The sequence below is a fragment of the Hyperolius riggenbachi genome, chromosome 1, assembly GCF_040937935.1.
Source record: "Hyperolius riggenbachi isolate aHypRig1 chromosome 1, aHypRig1.pri, whole genome shotgun sequence".
In the NCBI taxonomy this organism is placed as follows: Eukaryota; Metazoa; Chordata; class Amphibia; order Anura; family Hyperoliidae; genus Hyperolius; species Hyperolius riggenbachi.
The window spans coordinates 550,736,995-550,762,642 of record NC_090646.1 but is presented as its reverse complement, the minus strand read 5'-3'; the positions used below and the strand labels follow the sequence as shown (position 1 = coordinate 550,762,642).

At 44.6% G+C, this 25,648-nt stretch overlaps 1 long non-coding RNA gene and 3 other non-coding genes across 4 annotated transcripts; all 4 read left to right on the top strand.

The window, feature by feature from the left end:
• Positions 1-11,880: 11,880 nt before the first annotated feature.
• On the top strand, positions 11,881-22,813 carry LOC137557207 (uncharacterized). Its single transcript, XR_011029539.1, has 4 exons — positions 11,881-11,976; positions 14,633-14,720; positions 19,254-19,342; positions 22,415-22,813. It is a non-coding gene; the product is annotated as an uncharacterized lncRNA (long non-coding RNA).
• LOC137532898 (small nucleolar RNA SNORA13) lies at positions 12,175-12,303 on the top strand. The gene has a single exon (XR_011024058.1). It is a non-coding gene; the product is annotated as a small nucleolar RNA SNORA13 (small nucleolar RNA).
• On the top strand, positions 14,994-15,121 carry LOC137532891 (small nucleolar RNA SNORA13). Its single transcript, XR_011024056.1, has one exon. It is a non-coding gene; the product is annotated as a small nucleolar RNA SNORA13 (small nucleolar RNA).
• On the top strand, positions 21,122-21,266 carry LOC137532894 (small nucleolar RNA SNORA13). The gene has a single exon (XR_011024057.1). It is a non-coding gene; the product is annotated as a small nucleolar RNA SNORA13 (small nucleolar RNA).
• Positions 22,814-25,648: the final 2,835 nt, after the last annotated feature.

Here is a 25,648-nt window from a genome sequence, read left to right as displayed (position 1 = left end):
CTACTATTATTGTGACTGATTTTTCATATGTATTCATAAAGCCAAAAAGGTGTGTGGGGGTTAATATGTTAAGGGTAGAGTGGAAAGTGATTAGAGTATGGAGTTTTGACTGGGGGCAAAACAGAGGGAGCAGACTATAGATTGCTTAGCAGAGTAGCAGGTGGGGGGGTGAGCAGAAAAACAGGCTGAATGTGAAGTAAGGTGAACTGAGTGTGACCTGGGGAAGGCTATGGGGTTAAAGTATTCAACAGTCCTGTGCAGGAGAGATATTGTAACGAAGTTCTCTTACCAGCTAGAAGTCCCGATCGAGTTTGGCACCTCTGTATTGGTCTGCCCGCTCTGGACCCCTTATGTAGCCGGAGCCGGATTAATGGGATGGATTACAGGTGGGGAGTGGGCGGCGCAGCTGGCCGTGTTGTCTGGCGAATAGTTGCGGCGAGTGAGTGGAGGTGGGCGGGGAGGAGGGTCTGAGCTGGTGAAGGGGGATGTGTGTAGTGACGTGTATGGGCGGTGTGTGCGGAGCGTCTTGCCGCCAGGCGAATCACGCACGCGTACCCGACGTCCCTAGGTGCCGCGCATGCGTATATGCGGGCAAGGACTCGTACAGCGTGTAGCGGCGGGGAGCGGTCTGTGCGCATGCGCCGGAGGCAACAGTAGCCATATTGGGTTAGGGAAGTTTGGGATAGGTACTGAAATTTGGACATTAAGGGGAGAGATGGGGCTGTGAGTGAACAGGGGAACATACTGGGTGAGGATTAACTGGAGTGAGTATGTAAAAGGAGAAAGTTAGGGAGATTTTGAGCGTTTTGTATTAAAATAAGGTTACACGCTCTTGTGGTGGAACGTTGCCCCCTTGTGTCCAAGTGTGGAATAGAAGGTGCATAAGTCATACAATGTGACATTTTAGTTCGGTTGTTTGTATGTATCTTCATTTCTTTGAGAGATAGTTATATAGGGCCATGAAATAAACATATGGATGAAGCTCTAAAGTAACATATAACAATAAAGACTATATACAATAAAACATAAAACATAAATATACACAGAATTATAATAAAAGCATCAACAAAGCTTATAAAACGGTCCCTATGGGTAAACCTATAAGAGGTAGGGATAAGAGCATATATAATCTAAAATATAAGCACTGGTGTAGAGCATAGAGTGCAATATGCTATAAATGATCAGTCATTATTTGTGATTGATACATAATAAATCCAATATAAAAGGTTAATAAAATTCTCTATGAGAAGCAAATAAGAAGAGAGCGCCAATTAAAAAGAGAAGTCTGTAATTGTTTGAGGAGTGGAGCTAATAGATTTTCTCCAATACTTCGTTGAGACCGTCCGGAGTTAGCGTTTTGAGAATTTGTATCCAATACATTTCTCTCTTTTTAAGGGAATTAAGGGAATCCGGAAAGTGGTGCGGAATGGACTCAATAAAAGTGATGCGGAACTGTGCAGGGTTACTGTTATGGTGTGTGGAAAAGTGGCGTGATACACTGTGTAGGGGATAGTTTTTCATTATATTTCTTTTATGTTGTCCCACTCTGCTTCTAGCAAGTTGGGTGGTTCTACCCACATACTGTAGCTGGCACGGACACGAAATGACATAAATTATGTATTTTGATCCGCAATCGATTGCGTCTTTAATGTGGTAGTCCGTATTGGTAACTGAGGAAGAAAAAGTGGATGTGTTGAGGACAAATTGGCATGCTGAGCATTTCTGATGGTTGCACGGGGCACTTCCTGGTGTTAGGGTGGTGGAGGGATGTGTATTGTTGGCTGGTGGCTGGCGTAACCTACTGGGGGCTAGTAAACTACGGAGGTTGGGAGCGCGTCTGTATGTAATAGCTGGTTTTGTGGGTAGCGAGGGTCTCAGGTGGGGGTCTTGGAGGAGGATCTCCCATCTCTTGTTCAAGATGTTGCGGATAGATTGGTGTTGGTAACTGTATTTTGTGATGAAACGGGGCATGTCATTATTTTTTGTGTCAGGAGGTGGTGCTGGCGGGTAGGGGTTTTTTGCTTTCTGGTGTGCGTCTCGTAGGAGTTTTTTTGGGTATTTACGGTCCATAAATTTTGTGGTCAGGATTTTGGATTGAGTGTTATACTGTTGGATGTCTGTGCAATTACGGTATATTCTTCTGTATTGGCTATACGGGGTATTTTTGGTCCATGGGCGGTGATGAAAACTGCGGTAGTGTATGTAATTGTTGGCGTCGACGGGTTTGAAGAATGTTTTGGTTTTGATTTGATGTAGATCAGTGTATAAGACTAAGTCGAGGAATTCAATAGAGGTAGGATTGTGGTGGGAGGTGAATTGTAGACCCGCCGGATTGGTATTCAGGTAGTCAATAAATGAGGGGATAAGGACCGGGGTGCCTTTCCATATGAAGATCAAATCATCTATATATCTTTTGTAGAATATAATATTATCAGAGAAGGGATTGTCGGGGTGTAATTTTATTTGTTCTAGGAGTCCCATGGCCAGGTTTGCATAGGATGGGGAGAACGAACTTCCCATGGAAACTCCGCTGACTTGATGATAAGTGGATTCCTGGAATGTGAAAATATTGTTGTTAAGAATAAATTCGGTGCATTGTATTAGGAACGATTGCTGTGTTGTAGGCATCATAGTGTTGGATCTGAGGTATTGTTGTAAGGCTGTAAGTCCGAAAGTATGTGGTATATTAGTATAGAGGGATGTGACATCGCAAGTGAGCCATGTATAATCGTCTTGCCAGGGTATAGACTGAAGATACTGAATGAGGTGTTGTGAGTCTTTGAGGAAGGAGGGTAGGGCCTGGACATAGGGTTGTAGGTGTGTGTCAATGAATCTGGATAAATTACTGGTAACGGAGTCAATTCCGGAAATGATTGGTCTGCCTGGTGGTTTTTCAATGTTTTTATGAATTTTGGGTAGATAGTAAAAGAAGGGGGTTTTAGGCTGGTGGTTAATGATGAAGTTTCTTTCATTTTTAGTAATAATATTATTGAGTAAGGCGTCGTTGATGAAGTTTTTGAGGGTTTTATTAATTTCTGGTGTGGGATCTGAGCTCAGGAGTTTGTAGTGTTTAGGGTCATTAAGTAGCCTAAAGGATTCTTCCAGGTAGTCTGCCCTATCAATGATGACTATCCCCCCTCCCTTATCTGCTGGTTTGATGACTATGTCCTGGTTGTTACGCAAGGTTTTAAGGGCTGATTTCTCTAGTGGAGTTAGATTGGAAGTGGAGATGGTATCTGGAATGGTGAGTTCTTGTAGGTCTTTTAATACTAAGGAATAAAAGGTATCTATGTAATTGCCCTTGGAGGCAGTGGGGTAGAACCGTGAGCGGCCTTTCAGTTTGGTATTAATGTATTTTTCTGTTTCAATTTCTGCTGTATGAATGGAAACGATGGGCAGCGTGTCATTGTCGGTGATAATAAGATTATTGGAGTCGGAATGTGGTGGGGTATTGGATTTTTTCATGGCAAAGTGCCTCTTAAGGGTGAGTTTTCGTATATAAGTGTTGAGGTCGCTGAATAATTCAAATAGATCGGATTGGTTAGTGGGGCAGTAGGATAAGCCTTTTTCTAATAAGTTAGATTCATGTTTGGTAAGGATATGGCTAGACAAATTAAAGATGCTTTTTTTGGGTTCTGTGGTGGGGGGTTGGGAACTGGTGGAGTGTGGGGCTGTTAACGTTTGTTTCTTTTTTCTTTTGCCTCTTTTTCCTCGTTTTCTGAGTCGGATAGTTGGCGTTTCAACTTCTTCAATGGTTGTGGGAGGGATCGGGTGGAGATGGGGCTGGGTAATTGTGTGGAAAGGACGTTCTGTGTAAGGGAGGCTGGTAGTTCTAAAAAAGAGGATGTTAAGGTCTGGTTTTGTGGTTCATTGGGGTCCGTGTGTTGAGGGATTTTTGGTATAAAGAAGTTGGACATAGTGGTTTGAAGATGTTTAATTGGGGTGGGACTGGAAGGGTCTGATGTGGCGGGGGAGTTGGGGCCAGAGTTGTATACACTGATTTGGGACAGTTTGAGGTCGTTGTCTGTGTTTACGGCTGGATCTATGTGGGTGGAGGAGCAGACCTCACTCAGAGGTTCTGGTGTATGGGGTTTGGGTATTGTGAGGGAGGCTGGGGGATTGGACTTGGTGAAATTGAAACTTGGTGTCTTAGGATTTATTTGAATTGGGTTCCGGTCAGCCACAGTATGTGGGCCCTTTGTTTGGGGTTTGGGAGTTGGTCGTGGTTTGGAGCGGGGGGGGCGTGATGCATTGGTAGTGTTTCCAGAAAGGAGGGTTTTCTTGTATACAAAGCTGTTAGGTGGTGGTGCTAATTTGGAAAAGGGGATAGTTTTGGTGGTCTTTGTTTGTGTGTGTTCCGTGTTGGTAGGCGGTGGTGGGGGAACGACCTCGTAATTTGGGGGTAGGGGAGGGGGTGGGTATGGTGGGTAGGTGTGGGGTGTGGGCTTGTGAAGGGAGAGGCTCATAAGGGGTGGTGGGGGGAATGATGGATACGTGACAGGTGCTGGAGGTGCCGGTGGGTTAGGTGTGGGTCGTGGTTTCCGTTCCCTTTCCCTGTGTTCAGCATAGGCAAGTCCTCCTTTCTGGAAACACTACCAATGCATCACGCCCCCCCCCGCTCCAAACCACGACCAACTCCCAAACCCCAAACAAAGGGCCCACATACTGTGGCTGACCGGAACCCAATTCAAATAAATCCTAAGACACCAAGTTTCAATTTCACCAAGTCCAATCCCCCAGCCTCCCTCACAATACCCAAACCCCATACACCAGAACCTCTGAGTGAGGTCTGCTCCTCCACCCACATAGATCCAGCCGTAAACACAGACAACGACCTCAAACTGTCCCAAATCAGTGTATACAACTCTGGCCCCAACTCCCCCGCCACATCAGACCCTTCCAGTCCCACCCCAATTAAACATCTTCAAACCACTATGTCCAACTTCTTTATACCAAAAATCCCTCAACACACGGACCCCAATGAACCACAAAACCAGACCTTAACATCCTCTTTTTTAGAACTACCAGCCTCCCTTACACAGAACGTCCTTTCCACACAATTACCCAGCCCCATCTCCACCCGATCCCTCCCACAACCATTGAAGAAGTTGAAACGCCAACTATCCGACTCAGAAAACGAGGAAAAAGAGGCAAAAGAAAAAAGAAACAAACGTTAACAGCCCCACACTCCACCAGTTCCCAACCCCCCACCACAGAACCCAAAAAAAGCATCTTTAATTTGTCTAGCCATATCCTTACCAAACATGAATCTAACTTATTAGAAAAAGGCTTATCCTACTGCCCCACTAACCAATCCGATCTATTTGAATTATTCAGCGACCTCAACACTTATATACGAAAACTCACCCTTAAGAGGCACTTTGCCATGAAAAAATCCAATACCCCACCACATTCCGACTCCAATAATCTTATTATCACCGACAATGACACGCTGCCCATCGTTTCCATTCATACAGCAGAAATTGAAACAGAAAAATACATTAATACCAAACTGAAAGGCCGCTCACGGTTCTACCCCACTGCCTCCAAGGGCAATTACATAGATACCTTTTATTCCTTAGTATTAAAAGACCTACAAGAACTCACCATTCCAGATACCATCTCCACTTCCAATCTAACTCCACTAGAGAAATCAGCCCTTAAAACCTTGCGTAACAACCAGGACATAGTCATCAAACCAGCAGATAAGGGAGGGGGGATAGTCATCATTGATAGGGCAGACTACCTGGAAGAATCCTTTAGGCTACTTAATGACCCTAAACACTACAAACTCCTGAGCTCAGATCCCACACCAGAAATTAATAAAACCCTCAAAAACTTCATCAACGACGCCTTACTCAATAATATTATTACTAAAAATGAAAGAAACTTCATCATTAACCACCAGCCTAAAACCCCCTTCTTTTACTATCTACCCAAAATTCATAAAAACATTGAAAAACCACCAGGCAGACCAATCATTTCCGGAATTGACTCCGTTACCAGTAATTTATCCAGATTCATTGACACACACCTACAACCCTATGTCCAGGCCCTACCCTCCTTCCTCAAAGACTCACAACACCTCATTCAGTATCTTCAGTCTATACCCTGGCAAGACGATTATACATGGCTCACTTGCGATGTCACATCCCTCTATACTAATATACCACATACTTTCGGACTTACAGCCTTACAACAATACCTCAGATCCAACACTATGATGCCTACAACACAGCAATCGTTCCTAATACAATGCACCGAATTTATTCTTAACAACAATATTTTCACATTCCAGGAATCCACTTATCATCAAGTCAGCGGAGTTTCCATGGGAAGTTCGTTCTCCCCATCCTATGCAAACCTGGCCATGGGACTCCTAGAACAAATAAAATTACACCCCGACAATCCCTTCTCTGATAATATTATATTCTACAAAAGATATATAGATGATTTGATCTTCATATGGAAAGGCACCCCGGTCCTTATCCCCTCATTTATTGACTACCTGAATACCAATCCGGCGGGTCTACAATTCACCTCCCACCACAATCCTACCTCTATTGAATTCCTCGACTTAGTCTTATACACTGATCTACATCAAATCAAAACCAAAACATTCTTCAAACCCGTCGACGCCAACAATTACATACACTACCGCAGTTTTCATCACCGCCCATGGACCAAAAATACCCCGTATAGCCAATACAGAAGAATATACCGTAATTGCACAGACATCCAACAGTATAACACTCAATCCAAAATCCTGACCACAAAATTTATGGACCGTAAATACCCAAAAAAACTCCTACGAGACGCACACCAGAAAGCAAAAAACCCCTACCCGCCAGCACCACCTCCTGACACAAAAAATAATGACATGCCCCGTTTCATCACAAAATACAGTTACCAACACCAATCTATCCGCAACATCTTGAACAAGAGATGGGAGATCCTCCTCCAAGACCCCCACCTGAGACCCTCGCTACCCACAAAACCAGCTATTACATACAGACGCGCTCCCAACCTCCGTAGTTTACTAGCCCCCAGTAGGTTACGCCAGCCACCAGCCAACAATACACATCCCTCCACCACCCTAACACCAGGAAGTGCCCCGTGCAACCATCAGAAATGCTCAGCATGCCAATTTGTCCTCAACACATCCACTTTTTCTTCCTCAGTTACCAATACGGACTACCACATTAAAGACGCAATCGATTGCGGATCAAAATACATAATTTATGTCATTTCGTGTCCGTGCCAGCTACAGTATGTGGGTAGAACCACCCAACTTGCTAGAAGCAGAGTGGGACAACATAAAAGAAATATAATGAAAAACTATCCCCTACACAGTGTATCACGCCACTTTTCCACACACCATAACAGTAACCCTGCACAGTTCCGCATCACTTTTATTGAGTCCATTCCGCACCACTTTCCGGATTCCCTTAATTCCCTTAAAAAGAGAGAAATGTATTGGATACAAATTCTCAAAACGCTAACTCCGGACGGTCTCAACGAAGTATTGGAGAAAATCTATTAGCTCCACTCCTCAAACAATTACAGACTTCTCTTTTTAATTGGCGCTCTCTTCTTATTTGCTTCTCATAGAGAATTTTATTAACCTTTTATATTGGATTTATTATGTATCAATCACAAATAATGACTGATCATTTATAGCATATTGCACTCTATGCTCTACACCAGTGCTTATATTTTAGATTATATATGCTCTTATCCCTACCTCTTATAGGTTTACCCATAGGGACCGTTTTATAAGCTTTGTTGATGCTTTTATTATAATTCTGTGTATATTTATGTTTTATGTTTTATTGTATATAGTCTTTATTGTTATATGTTACTTTAGAGCTTCATCCATATGTTTATTTCATGGCCCTATATAACTATCTCTCAAAGAAATGAAGATACATACAAACAACCGAACTAAAATGTCACATTGTATGACTTATGCACCTTCTATTCCACACTTGGACACAAGGGGGCAACGTTCCACCACAAGAGCGTGTAACCTTATTTTAATACAAAACGCTCAAAATCTCCCTAACTTTCTCCTTTTACATACTCACTCCAGTTAATCCTCACCCAGTATGTTCCCCTGTTCACTCACAGCCCCATCTCTCCCCTTAATGTCCAAATTTCAGTACCTATCCCAAACTTCCCTAACCCAATATGGCTACTGTTGCCTCCGGCGCATGCGCACAGACCGCTCCCCGCCGCTACACGCTGTACGAGTCCTTGCCCGCATATACGCATGCGCGGCACCTAGGGACGTCGGGTACGCGTGCGTGATTCGCCTGGCGGCAAGACGCTCCGCACACACCGCCCATACACGTCACTACACACATCCCCCTTCACCAGCTCAGACCCTCCTCCCCGCCCACCTCCACTCACTCGCCGCAACTATTCGCCAGACAACACGGCCAGCTGCGCCGCCCACTCCCCACCTGTAATCCATCCCATTAATCCGGCTCCGGCTACATAAGGGGTCCAGAGCGGGCAGACCAATACAGAGGTGCCAAACTCGATCGGGACTTCTAGCTGGTAAGAGAACTTCGTTACAATATCTCTCCTGCACAGGACTGTTGAATACTTTAACCCCATAGCCTTCCCCAGGTCACACTCAGTTCACCTTACTTCACATTCAGCCTGTTTTTCTGCTCACCCCCCCACCTGCTACTCTGCTAAGCAATCTATAGTCTGCTCCCTCTGTTTTGCCCCCAGTCAAAACTCCATACTCTAATCACTTTCCACTCTACCCTTAACATATTAACCCCCACACACCTTTTTGGCTTTATGAATACATATGAAAAATCAGTCACAATAATAGTAGATTTTAGGCAATATACTACATCTGTTCCACTAATGTTCATGTACATGTGTACACATGCAGCGTTCTGATTTGGTGTTATCTCTGTCATTTTGCATTTTAGCGTGATACTCCAGTTGTTTAATGCCTGAGGAAGCGGGATATTTGCCCGTGAAACGCGTCGCAGTTGTTTTTGGAGTATATGAATAAATCGTTTGACTATACTGACAGCGGTGTGTCTGTTTTTGGGTTGGTCGGTCGACCACCACCACCCGAATATTCTTTTAAACTTTTTAGTGTGTTTTATCCTATTGGCGCCTCTGTACTTCGCTACATTCTCGTCCAGATAGGCTTTGCTTGCTCCCGCTCCCGCCGCCGGCCGTTAGCCCAGCGATCAATGAATGGGATTATAGATCCCATTCATTGATCAAAGTCCCGCACAGAAAAATCGACAGCCTCTTATCAGAGGCTGCCGTTTTTCTGAGTAGAAAAAAGTTTCCTGTCCTCACTCTTGTTCCTGAAAGCGAGAGGATAACTCCCAGAACTTTTTGACTATGGCCATCTTGTGGCCAAATAGTAAAACTACACCCACATCCATTTTTTATTAAATAAATACATTATTTTACATTTAAAATTAGCTGTTTACCTCCCACACCAAAAATGACCCAAATAAAAATTTTAATAACATTTTTTTTTAAATTACAATTAAAAAAACACAAAACATAAGTAGTTACCTAAGGGTCTGAACTTTTTAAATATACATGTCAAAGGAGTATATTAATATAATTTTTTTAAATTATAGGCTTGTAAATAGTGATGGACGCAAATGGAAAAAAATGCACCTTTATTTCCAAATAAAATATCGGCGCCATACATTGTGATAGGGACATAATTTAAATGGTGTAATAAGCGGGATAACTGGGCAAATAAAATTCATGGGTTTTAATTACGGTAGCATGTATTAGTTTCAAACTATAATGGCCAAAAACTTAGAAATAATGAATTTTTTCCATTTCTTTCTTAATATTCCTGTTAAAATTGATTTAGAATAAAATAATTCTTAGCAAAATGTACCACCCAAAGAAAGCCTAATTGGTGGCGGAAAAAAACATGATATCGATCAATTAATTGTGATGAGTAGTGATAAAGTTGGGGGTTCCGTCACATTTGTCGGTTGCAATATTGCTACGGCTGCGCACCCAATCAACCACATTGACCCTAGATTTTCCAGCTTGCTCTATATATTCAACCAAATCCTCGACTGGGCATGCTTGTTGCAGCACCGATTTTCATCCAATTCAATAATAATTATTGAATAGGATGGTCGATTGGTTGCAAAATCACATGTATGGCCATTTTTAATGTATGTGATCCAAAATCTGATAACCCCTGTGCAATGTTTTGGTTCAACTGCTAATTCCACTTCTAGCAAAAACGAAAAAAAAAAAAAACACCATATACTACAGGGCTGCTGCCTGGCTAGTGGCTACAAATAAATACATATAGTTTATACAGACACCTTTGCTAGGACCTGAGGACTAAGTTTACTATATCAGGAGGTTTACTATAATTAGAGTTTACTATAGCAAGAGTCTACTGTAAGCACATTACGAACGTGAACAGGCAGGCACTGTATGGTACTGGCAACGCTCCCCTCCGCGGGTGGTACAGACCGGAAACTTAATGCGAGCACGCGTACAGTGCACTTCCGCTGTGTTTCCGGGTTAGGCACGGTGTATTGTCTAAATGCGCTTCCCGGAAGCTCCCTTTCACACTGAGTAGCACGTGTGCTCAGTGTAAAGTTAATGATGCTGCTGGAGATAAAATACGAAATATCTCCGCTCCCACACCTCTAAAGGCCCATACTCACGGGGGACGGCCGTCGCCGCAACCGCGTGGCACGCGCATGTTGCGGCGACAGTTCCCCGTGTGTATGATGCGCGCGCCCCGAACCGTCGCCCGTCGGAGCTGTCGCCAGGCGATTGACATGTTCAATCGCCGGCTACAGTCGTCGCCGCAACCTCGCCGGAACTGTCGCTAGCCCCGCATGTGTATGCGGGCTAGCGACAGCTACCCACACACACCACACGGAGCTTCCGGCGGGGGGGAGGAAACTCGGCGACAGCTTCCGCCGCATCGCTAATCCCTCTGCTGCCGTGTGGATGCAGAGGGATTTGGCGACGAGCTGTCGCCGAACTGCCGCCGAACTGTCGCGCACACGCTCCCGTGTGCGGCGACAGCTACAATTGTACCCCCGTGGGTACTTAGCTTTACACTCCCCAAATTTTCAGGGTAGGGAGGGAACCCACCGAACAACCTCTATGCCAAATTGCAGCCCCCGAGTCCCGCTGGTTCAGGAGATAGATTAGAGAAACCTATCTCGGGAACCAGTGGGGCTCGGGGGCTGCAATTTGGTATAGAGGTCGTTCTGTGGGTCCCCTCCCTACCCTGAAAATTTGGGGAGTGTAAGAGGTGTGGGAGCGGAGATATTTCGCATTTTATCTCCATCAGCATCATGCAATAGGAAATGTGGCCGCACAGTCTCCTACTGCGCATGCGGGGCAGCACAAATCCACAGGCAGCGTAATCAGACACAACAACGGCGTGGTTGGGGTGTGCTCTGCTCTCTCGTGTGGTAGAATGGCGGTGGGTGACGTTGGCTGCTGTGTGCTCTGCACACTGCAGCTGCCTGACGGAGCTCAGAAGTGTTCCTGGAGGCGGAGAGCTACACTAGCCAGGTGTCCATAGCCGGGATAATAATGGACGCAGAGGCCCATATGCAATTCCAGTTTTCTCCTATGTTTTCTCCTAGGAGATAATTTTTCATCTTCTATTTTAAATAATTTCCCAGCACTTTTCAACTGAAAAAGTACTGAGAAGTAAGTGCAAAAGTATTTTCAAAATTATTCTGAGTATTTTCTAGCTCGCTGGTGGCTTAAAAGGCATTTTATTGACAAATTTAAAAATATCACCTAGGAGAAAACTCAGGTGAAAAAGTGAATTGCATATGGCCCAGAGTGTCTGTATTGCCCGCACAGGACGATGGTGATGATGATGAGGAGATGGAGAAATCAGACATATTACAAAATGAAGCTGCTGCCAATTAATCTCGTGCTCATTGTATTATTGTTGCATATTAAAATGAGAAGGTAACATTCCATTAGCACCTTGGGAATAGTCTATGTAAGGCGTAGGGGAGCTCTTGATGCATTGTGGTACTGCATTTGTTTGTAGAAGCTCTATAATTCAGTATAACAGATTAGGTCAGCCCAGGGCTTTGTTTTAAATATGTAAATGTGTTCATGAGCTTCCACTTAAATCTTAAATACATTTTACGATGTGATTTTTGCCTTTGTGTTGCCCATTTACCTGCAAAGTAGTGAATGTGGTGTCAGAAAAGGTAGATATAAAAACCACTGCAGCCAGTTGCACCTGGTGAGACACTAGCAATAGTGTATGGCTGTGCTGGAATAAAGATCATTTTAACAGATATTTGCTAAAGTAGGCTGTGGGTGTTTGTAAACACTGTAGAAGTGGGATCGCAATGGTGGGGAAATGTTGCATCGTGATCTGAGATGAAAAACTAATTATAACAAGTAACTTGTCTATATATTTTATCTAAAGTTTAGATAGTTTACACAGCAAATATAGCTGCAAACAGATTTGAAAATGATTAATTTTTCCTGTGATACGACAGCAGCCATGTTGTTTGTAAACATTACACAGAGGCAGGCTTATCTGTATCTTGATCACTAAGGCCCCGTTCACACTTGCGGTTGTTTGCCAAACGGACCGGATGACCTGACCGGATCCGGACCGGATCGGAACCGTACGGTTCTGATCCGGATCCGATCCGGATCCGGTCAGGTTGCATCAGGATGCGATCCGGATCCGTTTGGCAAAAGTAACGTAAAAAACAAAAAAAATGTTGGGGTCTGGGAGGTCAGCAGAAGGGGGACCTGTGGAATCAGGCCCTCTGCTGTTTAGCACTCACCTCCACCTGCGACATGCTGCCAACATCTCCGGATCTGGATCCAGCTGTGCTGCTCCACTCCAAAATGCTTGCCCATGTGTCCCCATCCAATATCGCCGCAACAATCCGCATAGGAAGTGGGGTAGATTTCTCAGCCAGTGTGTTGTGCGCTCTCCGGTTCCCATTGGTTTGTATTGGCCGGATGGTGCAGTCCGGCTCCGCCCCGGATACGGCTGCCGGAGGAGCCGGATCAAAAAATAGCGCATGTTGGAACGGAGGCCGGAGTCCGGATCCGGCCCGGATCCGGTCCGGCAGAACGGACGCATGTGAACGGACGCATAGGCTTTCATTGCTATGCCGTGCGTCCGTTCCGTCCGTTCTGCAAGCGGTGCGGCTCCGGCACGGCGATTCCGGACGGCCACCGCTAATGTGAACCGGGCCTTAGCCTGTGAAAAAAACCTAATTCCCCTCTGCCTCTGAAATCAATGGCTAGTAACACCACCACCTCCTGCCCAGACTGAGCTCCCATAAGCCCTTGCTACTGCCAAGGCTCTCTGAAAACCTGTGGGCGTGATTTTAGTTTATAGGGAATTAGAGTATTAAAACAAAAAAGTATTTGGCTTGAGGAATGCCCTATAAACAATAGGAAAGGAACACAATTATGCAATGAGTAAAAGTTCACCGCGGATCCACTTTAACAAAAAGTAAGCTTCACTGCAACTGTACATGTTCTTCAGTACCGCACAGCATGCTTTGTGTTCTGCTAATGGATCCATTGCACTTCTAATTTGCCAGTGTTAATGTACTGTCACAATATATAATTGCATTTTCAGCTATGTGTTTTTTTTTTGTAGACTCCAAATCAGTAACTGGGCATCCACATTTGTTTGTACTGAGCACTAGTGGAGTTATAAGAGCAGTGTCAGGACTATAGTGGGAGTGTCGTCACTCATCCTTAGTACTATTAATATCCTACCTAATAACCCATGTCCCTGCGTCATCCTCCTGTGTTCTGTGCTTTTGCGTATCACGCATGCGCGGCACGCGGGCGGACTGTAGAGCAGGAGAAGGATGGGGATGGAAATGCGTGGTGACGGGAGGTGGGTTGTGAGGGTGGCCTAGAGCCCTTTATTGTAATGGGCATAGTCCCACAAGTATATTCTATACTTACTACTGGGCATCACAAGGCAATGGCTGCAGTGCATCGTGGGACTTAACCCAAATAAAAATGGTGGGTTTGTAGATTCACTCTCTACTAGAAGACACACTCACAACTCCAGCAATGTACCACTCTGTAGCCAGCATTAGTCCCTACCCCTCGTGCACACTCATGGCTTAAAAGTAAACCTATTTTCTGTTACCAACTTATTCTCACACAGTGTGAGGTGCAAGAGGTCAGGCATTTCTGTCTTCTTAGTTTAAATAAGGGCTGGTTCAGACGGACGCTTGCGGAGCGTTTACCGCAAGCGTTCGGACCGTCGCGGTAAACGCTCCCATTCAAGTGAATGAGAGCGTTTACACCAAGCTTTTGCGCGCTTTTACCCGAACGCGGCGTTCGGGTCCCGATTTTCGCGAGCGTTCAGGCTGCCCCTGGAAGCAACATGTAGCTTCCAGGGAGCGGCCAACCGCGACGGCTAATGTTCCCCTACGGGAAAAAAAAAACGCAACCGCATCACGACGCGACCGAAGGCTACTGAAAGCCTGACCGCTCAGCCGCCGCAACGCCCCCAGACGCGACGCTACGCAGACGTCCGTCTGAACCAGCCCTAATAGATGTTTTATTTCTTCATGTTTAACAGTCTTTTTTTTTTTTCCTTTTTTTTTCTCTCTAGGCTATGAATAAGAACCATATATCTATTTGAATATGAAGACTGCTTCCAATAAGTCTTGTGCACCATGTATTTTGTTGCATATCTTAAGGTAATTATCTCTAGGCACAGTCTATAAAAGGTAAAGTGGAACTCCAGAGTAAAACTTCAGCTTTGGAAATGGCTTTGCATACTTTGTGATACCACATTTACTTGCAGAAGCTGTGTAATTCTGCTGTTTCTCAGCTCACTGCCTGATAGCATTGTAGCAGCTATCCGGTGACTCCAGGCTGCAGTGTCACCAATAACATCGATCTGTGGCCTTGTTTCAAATGTCTGAATTGGATTTGTGCCTGGAATTCCATTTCAGTTTTATGAGACATTTTGCCTTTGTGTTACCCATTTATTTTGAAGTAGTGAATGCGGTGTCAAAAAAGGCAGGCATAAAAACCACTGCAGCCAGTTGCACCTTGTGAGACCCTAGCGCTGGTGTATGGCTGTGCTGGGATACTTGGCTGAAAGTGCCTTGGGTTGCTTCATTGTAGTGTTCAGAAGCCAAGCCATCAATCTGATTACAGGGGTGCACTAATGCTGGGAATACCCGATTCGTTTTTTTTTGTTTTTTTTCGACAGATACAGTGGTTGTCAAAAGTATTGGTCTTTCACGTGGAATTCCAATAAAATTGATTCATGTTTGTGGCAGTAATGTGACAAAATGTGGAAAACTTAAAGGGGGCCAAATACTTTTGCAAACCACTGTAGATGGCTCAGTGGATAATCTCTGACAGGTCCGATCTGATTTTGATTTTTCTGATCACTTCTATACAAATCAATCAGATCGATTTGAAAATTAGATATCTAAATATCTACTCACCTGGGGGTTCCTCCAGCCCCTGGAAGGCTATGTGTCCCTCGCTGCAGCTCCACTCCCAGCAGATCTCCCGGGGTCGCCTCTGTTGCAGATGCTGACCCAGTGAGGTTGATCTCTTCTGCGCAGTCGTGCCGCACGTTCATGATCACTCTCATGTAGCTGGGAGCGTTCTGCACAGGTGCAGAAGTACTGTTGCCTGCGCACAAATCTCCCTTCCATGCAGGCAATACCAACCTCGCCGGGTCGGCATCTGCAATGGAGGGGAAACTGGCTGGGAGCGGAGCTGTGGCATGGGACACACAGCCTTCCAGGTAAGTAGAAGTCATTTTTTTTTAACCACTCTGACTGCCTAATGCTGGATGCTGGCCGCAGAGTGGCTCTCTCGTTCCTCCATCACACCATATGGCGTCATTTCGCAAGGAGCGAGATTAGACAGAAGCTTACACGATCAGTGCTGGCAGGCTGCGATCTTTATTTACACAAGAAAATGTATCTATATAGCGCTGCCATCTAATGCAGGACTGCACCAAGTATGCGCTTGTCACTTAAAGGGAACCTAAACTAAGGCTATAGATTTTTTTCCTTTTAAAATAATACCAGTTGCCTGGCAGTCTTGTTGATCCTCTGCCTCTAATACCTTTAGCCACAGCCCCTGAACAAGCATGCAGATCAGGTGCTCTGACTGAAGTCAGACTGGATTAGTTGCATGCTTGTTTCAGGTGTGTGATTAAGCCACTATTGCAGCTAAAGAGATCAGCAGGACTGCCAGCCAACTAGTATTGTTTAAAAGGAAACATCCATATCCCTCTGTTTAGGTTCCCTTTAACTGTCCCTCTGATGGGCTCACAATCTAATCCCCATCATAGGCATATGCCTATGTATGTAATGTGTAGTGTAAGGCCAATTTAGGGGGGAGAGGGAGATACAAAAAAATCGCTCCTTTAAAAAAAAAAAAAAAAAAAAATCACAGCAGCAATCAGATACCAGCAAAAGAAAGCATTATTTGTGGGAAGAAAAGGAGGTAGAATTCATTTAGGTGCTAAGTTGTATGATCGAGCAATAAACCATTAAAAAGAGTCTGAAGCCAAATGAATTTCCTTTTATTATTGTCCACATATGTTAAGCATTAACCCTCCTGGCAGTCTATTAAAAACCGCCAGGGGGCAGCGCAGCAGGTTTTTTTTTTTTTTTTTTTTTAAATCATGTAGCGAGCCTAGGGCTCGCTACATGATAGCTGCTGTGCAGCGGCATCCCCCCACCCTCTTCGATCGCCTCCAGCGATGAAGCCCATCCGGAAATCCCGTTCTGAATGGGATTTCCATTAGGGCTTCCCCTGTCGCCATGGCGACGGGCGGGTTGACGTGACGGCAAAGGGAGCGGCGGCGATCGGTGTGCACACGCAGCTAGCAAAGTGCTAGCTGTGTGTAGCAAAAAAAGTAAAAGTAAGTAGTAAAAAAAAAAAAGCTTCAGACTATCTTAAAGTTGCAAAGTGCTAAATTGTAAAAAAAATGGTCTTTTCACTAGGGGGTTATAAACCTCTGGTCCTCAAGTGGTTGAAATTCTTTTTATTTCCTTTAGGCTAGTTTCACACCAGGACGTTGCGTTTTAGGGGACGTTATGGTCGCATAACGTGCCCCTAACGCAACGCCTGGTGCTCTCTAAGGTGGACGTCAGAGTGAGCCGCGTTGTGCAGCTCACTCTGGCGTCCGTGATGCGTACTCTTGTGCGCATGCGGCATCACGTGGTCCCGCCGGCCAATCGCTGCACAGAGCGGCCGCTCCAGGAAGTAAACACTGCAAGTCACTGAGTGCAGTGAATATTAATTAGCCATGTGCTTGGCCGCTCTCCTCCCCTCCCCAATGTTACTGAGCATGTGCAAGCAGTCTAACGCGGCTCTGCCGCTTAGAAAGTACTGCTTGCAGTACGTTGTCTGGTGGCGCAGCGTTACTATGTAACGCAACGTGGGCACTGTGAACAGCCCATTGATTTTTCATTGCTGTGCGGTGGGGTGCGTTACAGGCTGCTCTAACGTGCGCCTGTAACGTCCCACTGTGAAACCAGCCTGTAAGGAGTTATCAGGCAAAAAAAAAAAGTTTCACTTACCTGGGGCTTCTACCAGCCCCATGCAGCCATCTTGTGCCCTCCTAGTCACTCACTGCTGCTCTGGTCCCCCTCTGTCAGCTCGTTTAGTTTTTGCCGACCTCGGGGTCGGCAGGTGGCATTGCGTACATTTTTACGTATTACTGCTGGTGCAGGAACATTAACACATTTTTACGCATTAGTGGTTCAACGCATAAAACTTTACACGTTGAACCACTGATGCTTAAAAATGTATATGTTAATGTTCCTGCACCAGCGGAAATGCATAAAAATTTACGCAATGCAGGCTGCCAACCCCAAGGTCGGCAAAAACTAACCGAGCTGACGGAGGGGTACCAGAGCAGTGAGTGACTAGGAGGGCACAAGATGGCTGTATGGGGCTGGTAGAAGCTCCAGGTAAGTGAAACTTTTTTTTTTTTGCCTGATAACTCCTTTAAAGGAACACTATTAAACCAAGTGTTCTAAAATGACAATGTACAAATAATGTCTAAGTAGCTGTATACACATTTTTGCTACTTTTCATGTTAAATATCTGAGGTAAAAGCTGTAATTCATTGTGTGTAGATTATAGCTACATTTGGAATGTCTCATTTTACAGGTGAATCTCTGCAGTATGACATGCTAAGAACAGTGTAATATTGAAGCAGAGTTATATTAAGCCTGTCAGGTGTCATGTTTCACACACACAATTACAAATGTTTGTTGCACATAAGATACATTTCCTCTGAGCGAAAGCTCTGCCTGAGCTCTCTGCGCACACAGTTAACAGATGCACTGTGAGGGAATTCCCCCTCCCTTCCTGGCTCAGGGTGCCCTCAGAATTGCCTTCAGAAAAGTGTGAAATGAATTGGATAACAGTAAACAAACAGCACTTCCCAAACATTTCCTATCTCAATAGAAAAAAAACAACATGTTAATCGATAGTGTTCCTTTAAAGAGAATCTGTATTGTTAAAATCGCACAAAAGTAAACATACCAGTGTGTTAGGGGACATCTCCTATTACCCTCTGACACAATTTCGCCGCTCCTTGCCGCATTAAAAGTGGTTAAAAACTGTTTTAAAAAGTTTGTTTATAAACAAACAAAATGGCCACCAAAACAGGAAGTAGGTTGATGTACAGTATGTCCACACATAGAAAATACATTCATACACAAGCAGGCTGTATACAGCCTTCCTTTTGAATCTCAAGAGATTATTTGTGTGTTTCTTTCCCCCTGTTCTCATGCACTGAAGTTTCAGGCTGCTTGTTTCTTCCTGCAAACAACTTTGCCCTTGTCTGTAATTCTTCAGTATGTGAAAGCCCAGCCAGCTCAGAGGACGATTTATCCAGCTTGTAAAAGATGAGAGAAGAGAGAAGCTGCTCTAATCCTAAATAACACACAGGCAGTGTGCATACAGGGGCCTGGAAGGGGGAGTTCATAGCAGAACCACAACACTAAAGAACTTGGCAGCCTTCCAGACACAGGCTGACAAGTCTGACAAGAGAGAGACAAGTTGATTTATTACAGAGATGGTGATAGTAGAACGTGCTGCAGTAAGCCAGAACACATTAGAATAGCTTTTTGAACTTGTAGGATGATAAAAAACAGGATGCAATTTTTGTTACGGAGTCTCTTTAAGGCATGTTTGTCATATTGGTGTAAGGAATAGATATTTCTGACTATCTTTTCTAGGTTACCATATGGAACTAGAGCTGTTTGAGTAACACAAAGGAGTTGCTGCCAGTTGGTTGAGTGCACCATGTATTTGTGCATGTCAGAAGGTAACGTTCTATACTAAACTAAAGAATTGTCTGTAGAAGAAAAAGTGCATCTGAGGAAATGTTCATCTTTGGGCCTTGGATGCGCGTGATTGCATGTGTTTTGCAGAAGATCTGTAATGCTGCTCCCAGACTTGTAAAGGCTATTTGGGGACTCGTGGCTGCAGTCACAGATGAGATGTCTGTAGTTTGGCCTCCATTGTCTGCACTGAATTTCCACTATAGTTTTTATGTACATACTTTCTTAAAAAGACTCTGAAGTCGTTATTTATTTATTTTTTTACCTGCTTTTGTTATATCCTCTTCAGCATTAATGCCCTAGTAGAATCTCCGCATCCCAACGGCAGATGGCTGATTTATTACACAGAGATGGCCCTGCAAAGCTCCTGGGTTCGCAGGGCTTTACTTCCTAGAAGAGGCAGAGCTTTAGGCTGTAGCTCTTCCTCCTCCACAATCAATCTCTGCTAATCGCTGCATCTCCCCGCTCCTCTGTCTTCTTTCACTGAGGGATTGGGAGGAGGCGGAGATCCACGGAGATTGATTGCGGAGAGGCAGAGCTAAAGCTCAAAGCTCTGCCTCCCCCGGGCAGCAAGATCTGCGACCTGCAAAGTCGTGGAACTTTGCAGGTCACTTGTTCTGTAATAAATCAGCCATCTGCTGCAGGGATGCGCGACTCTACTGGGGCATTAACCTCCCTGGCACTCAATTGATGCGGCTACGCATCCGCGGTAGGGAAATTTTAGTTTTAAAATAGTTTTTAGTGTAGCTAGCACTAGGCTAGCTACACATGTGCCTCAAGTCCCCCAGCACCGCTCTGATCCCCCGATTGCCGCCGGCTATATTTACCTAGCCGCAATCCCGCGAGAACTAAAACTTCCCCGAACAGCTTCTGTTGTCGCCATGACGACAATCAGACCTGACGTCATCGACGTCATGCGCAGTCCTGATCCTCCCCATAGCGACGCCTGGATGCTATTGGAGAGACTGCGCCATCGCGGGTTCCTGGGGAGGTATGTATAAGGGCGGCGATCGGGGGGGGGGGATCAAAGGGTGCTGGTGGCGATCGGGGGACATGTAGCTAGCCAAGTGCTAGCTACATGATCTAAAACAATTTTTATAAAAAAAAAACAAAAAAAAATAAACACCCAGGATCATAATATCCCCTGCGGCGGTATGGACGAGCTGAGCTCATCCACACCGCTCATGAGGTTAATGCTGAAGAGGATTGCATAAGAAAAAAAGGTAAAAAATTTGACTTCAGAGTCTCTTTAAAGTGGACCCAAATTAAAAAATACAAGATTTCAGAAATAAAATCTATTTTTTAAATTATAATGATAAACAGTAGCCTTTTTTCAGCTGCATGATGACAAATATATACAATATTTTACATTTATTGGAGGAACCCCCTCCCTTCCTTTCATTTTGCCGGGACAGAATCCGGCAGACTGGTGGAGGAGATAAAAAACAAAACACAGGCTGCTACTGATGATGTCACAGGGGAGCTGATCTCAGCTTGTGTAAGATTTCATATAGATGACGCCACTGTGAGGGAGGGTAGCTGATGACAAACACACCCTTGATCTAAAACCTCATACTAAGCTCAGAAGTAATGGCTGCCACCTGTATAACTTTAGTTATGAAAAGAGAAGGGTGAAAAGCATGCACTGAAATGCTCGTAGGCTTGAAAGAGTGTTTATTTATCTTTGTATGTGTCAGTGGTGCAATTAAATATTTTGAAATAAAAAAAATGTTTGGTTTGGGTCTGCTTTAATGTGATATTGTTGCCTTTGTGTTGCCTATTCACTTATCAAATAGTGAATGTGGTGTCAGAAAAGGCAGACATTAAAACATACAACCCAGTGTAGCCATTAGCATCGTGTGAGATACAAGCACTGGTGTATGGCTGTGCTGGGATAAATGATCAGATATGAGTAAGGGCGGAGTTGCTTTACTGTGGGATAGTGAGGCTATCTAAATACTGGGATGTACTTTTAAGAAATCCTGCATAGCAGTGGGGATTGCTCAGTTTCCCATAATCTGTTTTGTTCCCAGTGATTTCTGGGATTTGTCACGGTGTTCTTGGGTAACAGGACACAACTATGACTGAACAGATTGAAAGTTGACCAATCCATTTCCACCATGGCAGGATTCGACTGGTCTGTTTTGAAGCTGCGTAAATTTGCATAATCCTGTAAGAACTCATTGACCATCCCTGTTTATAGTGATGCTATATTCCCATACTGGGCCTTGTGTTGATGAAGTGACCCAAGCTCCATTTTTAGCGCACAGGGCATCTCCATAACACATTAAAATGCATGCCAATAATGTGGCTCATTTATAAACAAAAAAAACTTCAATTTTACCTCTACTTTTTAAATTTTAAAATGTTAGCAGAGGCTTTTTACCCTACTGAGGCATGCCCGGCCACAGGAATTTCAGACAGATGAAGACTGATAGTACATAGTGCTTCACCGTACTTCAAAGAGTTTGCAGAAGTCACAGATGCTATCTTTAACATCTTTCCCCTGGATAAATAATGGGCAGCTAAAAGGGGAGGGGGCAACATGACAGCTACTGTAGCTATTAGAAACCAGGAAAAAAGTGGCGCTTGGTTCCCTTTGTATGGTCTGTAACCAAGTTATAAGCTATAGGCATACAGTACACGGCTGTTCTGGATGTATGCCTGGATTTTCAGGGACATGAAGGAATGATTTGCATATTCACTGAGTAGAAGTGATACCTCCTAGGAGTAACTTTTTGCTCAAGCAAAGCTGAATAAATGCATCTGGCTTTTTGTCTAGGACGCAATTTTGTTTGGTTCCCACATTGAATGATGGTCAAGAAGTCTGTCTATACTACATTGTATTTTCACACAGAGTATTAGAACTTTATTTGAATGCTTGTGTTGCTTTAGATCTGATGAAGGGAGTGATTCCTGCAAACTCAGTGGGAATACATCGCATTTAGTAGTCCTTTCTTTTTGTTTGTCCAGATAGTGACATTTTGCTACATTTCTACTAAATAAGTGCATTGAAACTAGAGTACATCATTTATTTTATTTTTTTTCTTTTGCAGGTTTTGTGAAGACATGTAGGGACCAGGGCCTAGTCTGTGCATGAGAAGCAGTTGTCCCATTCCTGTCAGAGCCTGTACTGTGAACACTGAATTGTGCATGCCTGAAGTGTTAAGGTGGCCATACATCAGGCAACTTGGCGGCTGATCGACCATCCAATTTGATTGTAATCGAATTGGATGAAAATTGGTGCTGCGAAGTGCATGCCCAACCGACAAAGTGACCAAAATCCCGAAATCGCGCATGCTGCAAGATGTCGGGTCGAAGTTGGTTGGTCAGGTGTACGGCGGCGATTTCCAGAATGAGCGACGATACAAATACTCCTGCAATGTATAAATGTGCCTGGTGTGTGCATGTATACATTACCTGTCCTATAGCAGCCTCCACGTGGTGTCCGTAACCTCCGGGCGGCTCTCCGTACACTACGTACTAATCATACATTATGCACCAGCGGCGTGTACAGAGAACCGCCCGGAGGTTATGGTAACTGCGCAGAGGCTGCTACAGAACAGGGAGCATATAAATGCACACACGGGAGGCACCTTATACATTGGGGGCAGCGGCAGTGCGGACTCAGCCGATTCATTGACTATTTCATGCTGAAATTAGACAGGAATCGGCCTTTGGTGTATGGGCAGAATCAACAAAAACAAATTGTATCTCCAATCTGATTCGATTAGAGATAAATTTCTTTGTCGAATCTGCCCATAATCTGGTCTGGGTACTTTAAGAATTCAGTGTGATAGTGTTGAGCTCATCTGCATTTTCATTCCAAAGAACCTGTGTTCATCCTGGTACTTTTCTGCTGTGCTTCACTGTTAGTGACCAATAAATGTCTCCGGAAGAAATGTTTGAACTTTTATCTTGGTTGATTAGTTATGGGATCCTCACATTATCTATCTGACATGTGAGGGCCCATTCACACCTGAGCGGGAATTGCGTGATTCCTGCTCATGGCAAACTGCCAGCGGTTTTGTAAAAACCGCTACACATTGTAGCAAGTGGCAGTGTTCTCACTGCCGTGTTTGCGGTTAGCGATAACCGCAAACGAGCTGCATGCAGCGGTTTGCCGGCGATTTGTGATTAGCTATTGTGATTAGTGTGTAAAGCACGCTAATCGCGTTCGTTCCAAAACCGCCGCAGTGTCCAGTGATTTTTCGGCGTTAATCGCGGGAGTTTGCGATTCTAGGTGTGAACGGGCCCTTAGACTTCTGACAGGATGGTTAAAGGGGAACTGAAGAGAGAGGTATATGGAGGCTGTCATGTTTATTTCCTTTTAGACAATACCAGTTGCCTGGCAGCCCTGCTGATCCTCTGCCTCTAATACTATTAGCCATAGCCCCTGAACAAGCATGCAGCAGATCAGGTGTTTCAGTGGTTCAGACTTATAAGTCTGATCTGACAAGACTAGCTGCATGCTTGTTTCTGGTTTTAATCAGATACTACTGCAGAGAAATAGACCAGCAGGGCCGCCAGGTAACTGGTATTGATTAAAAGGAAATAAACATAACAGCCTCCATATACCTCTCTCTTCAGTTCCCCTTTAAAGCTGCAGTCTCACTTTTTTTTTTCTTTTTGTTAATGAGCAATATAGTATATATGCATTAATTGACATTGCCAGACTTTCTGGCTCTGCTACCTTCATTTCCTGTGAAAGAACTGTGCAGTTTGATGGAGTCAGCTGTCTGAACTCTCCACCATCTCATTGGGAGGATGCCGCAGCATCCATCCATAATTCTTATGTAAGCAGGATATTATAACCACTTTTAGACTATTTAGCCAAAATTAGACACTAGCTGGATCCTCTTCGGGCAGAAAGTTATAACTACTTGCCAGGTCTTTATCGCTCAAGTCTCTCCTCTGAGCCCCGGAAGTGCCTGTGCCTAGGACCGTCCTCTTGCAGGTGAGTCAGGGCACTTTCTGTATCCTGGATAAAGTGCCATGGAGGCACCACAGCACTACTCTGCAAGGGGTGGGGCTCGGGGGAGAGACATGAAACATAAAGACCCAGCAAGTTGTTATAACTTTTTATCCAATGTGGATCCATCTGCACAGTAACCTTCTCGGGAGGTGCCCTGACAGACGCTCAGAATTACCGCTTGCAGCAGGTTTTATTTTCCAGCCTGGGTCTGGAATTCCATTAGGGAGGTTAACCGTGTTCCTGCCAAGAGTGGGTGGAGAAAGACCATCTGTGATCCAATCATGTTATAGATGACCAAGGTTCTCTGTGTATCCGTGTCCACGCAAAGCCTATTCAGTTGGGTCTGAACTCACAGAAGACTTGTACACTCCAAGGGACCAGGAAACGTAGTTTACTATATAAGAATTGGTCATACATTGTATATTTATACAGACGCATTTGCTGGGACCTGAGGACTGAGAGATATGGAGGCTGACATGTTTATTTCCTTTTAAACAATGCACATTGCCCGGCTGTCCTGCTGATCTCTGCCTCTAATACTTTAAAGCAGGTATGTCAAACTGGTTCTACAAGAGCCAAGGTCCTCACATGTTTTTTGGCACAGCTCAAATTAATTGATTGGTCTGAATCAGGAGAGGTGTGGTCCATCAGGTAGAATACATTCCTCTCTTTCTCAGTCCATCCTAAACACCGGCATGAATCTGGCCCTCCAGGCCTGGAGTTTGACACGTGCTTTAAAGTGAACCTTAAAGTGGACCCCAATTAAAAATAAAAGATTTCAGAAATAAAATCTATTTTCTAAATTATAATAATAAATAGCAGCCTGTTTTCAGCTGCATGATGACAAATATAAAATATTTTACATTTATTGGAGAAACCCCTCCCTTTCATATTGCCAGGACAGAATCCGGCAAACTGGTGGAGTAGATGGTGTCTAGCAAAGGAGGAATTGCTAATGGCTGCCACCTGTATAACCCTAGTTATGAAAAGAAAGGTGAAATGCTAGTAGGCTTGAAGGAGTGTCTATTTATCTTTGTATGTGTCAGAGTGGTGCAACTAAATATTTTGAATTAAAAAATGTTTAGTTTGGGTCCGCTTTAACCTCCCTGGCGGTAAGCCCGAGCTGAGCTCGGGCTATGCCGCGCAGGAGGATTTCTCAGGGCCTGCTGGGGCGATTCGCCCCATTCAAAGTGCTGTGCGCAGCCAGCACTTTGCTAGCCGCGCGCACAGCCCGATCGCCGCCGCTCTGCGGCGTTCGCCCGCACGCAGCGGCGAAAGTGGGCCCCCCCGCCAGAGCCCTGCGCTGCCCGGACCA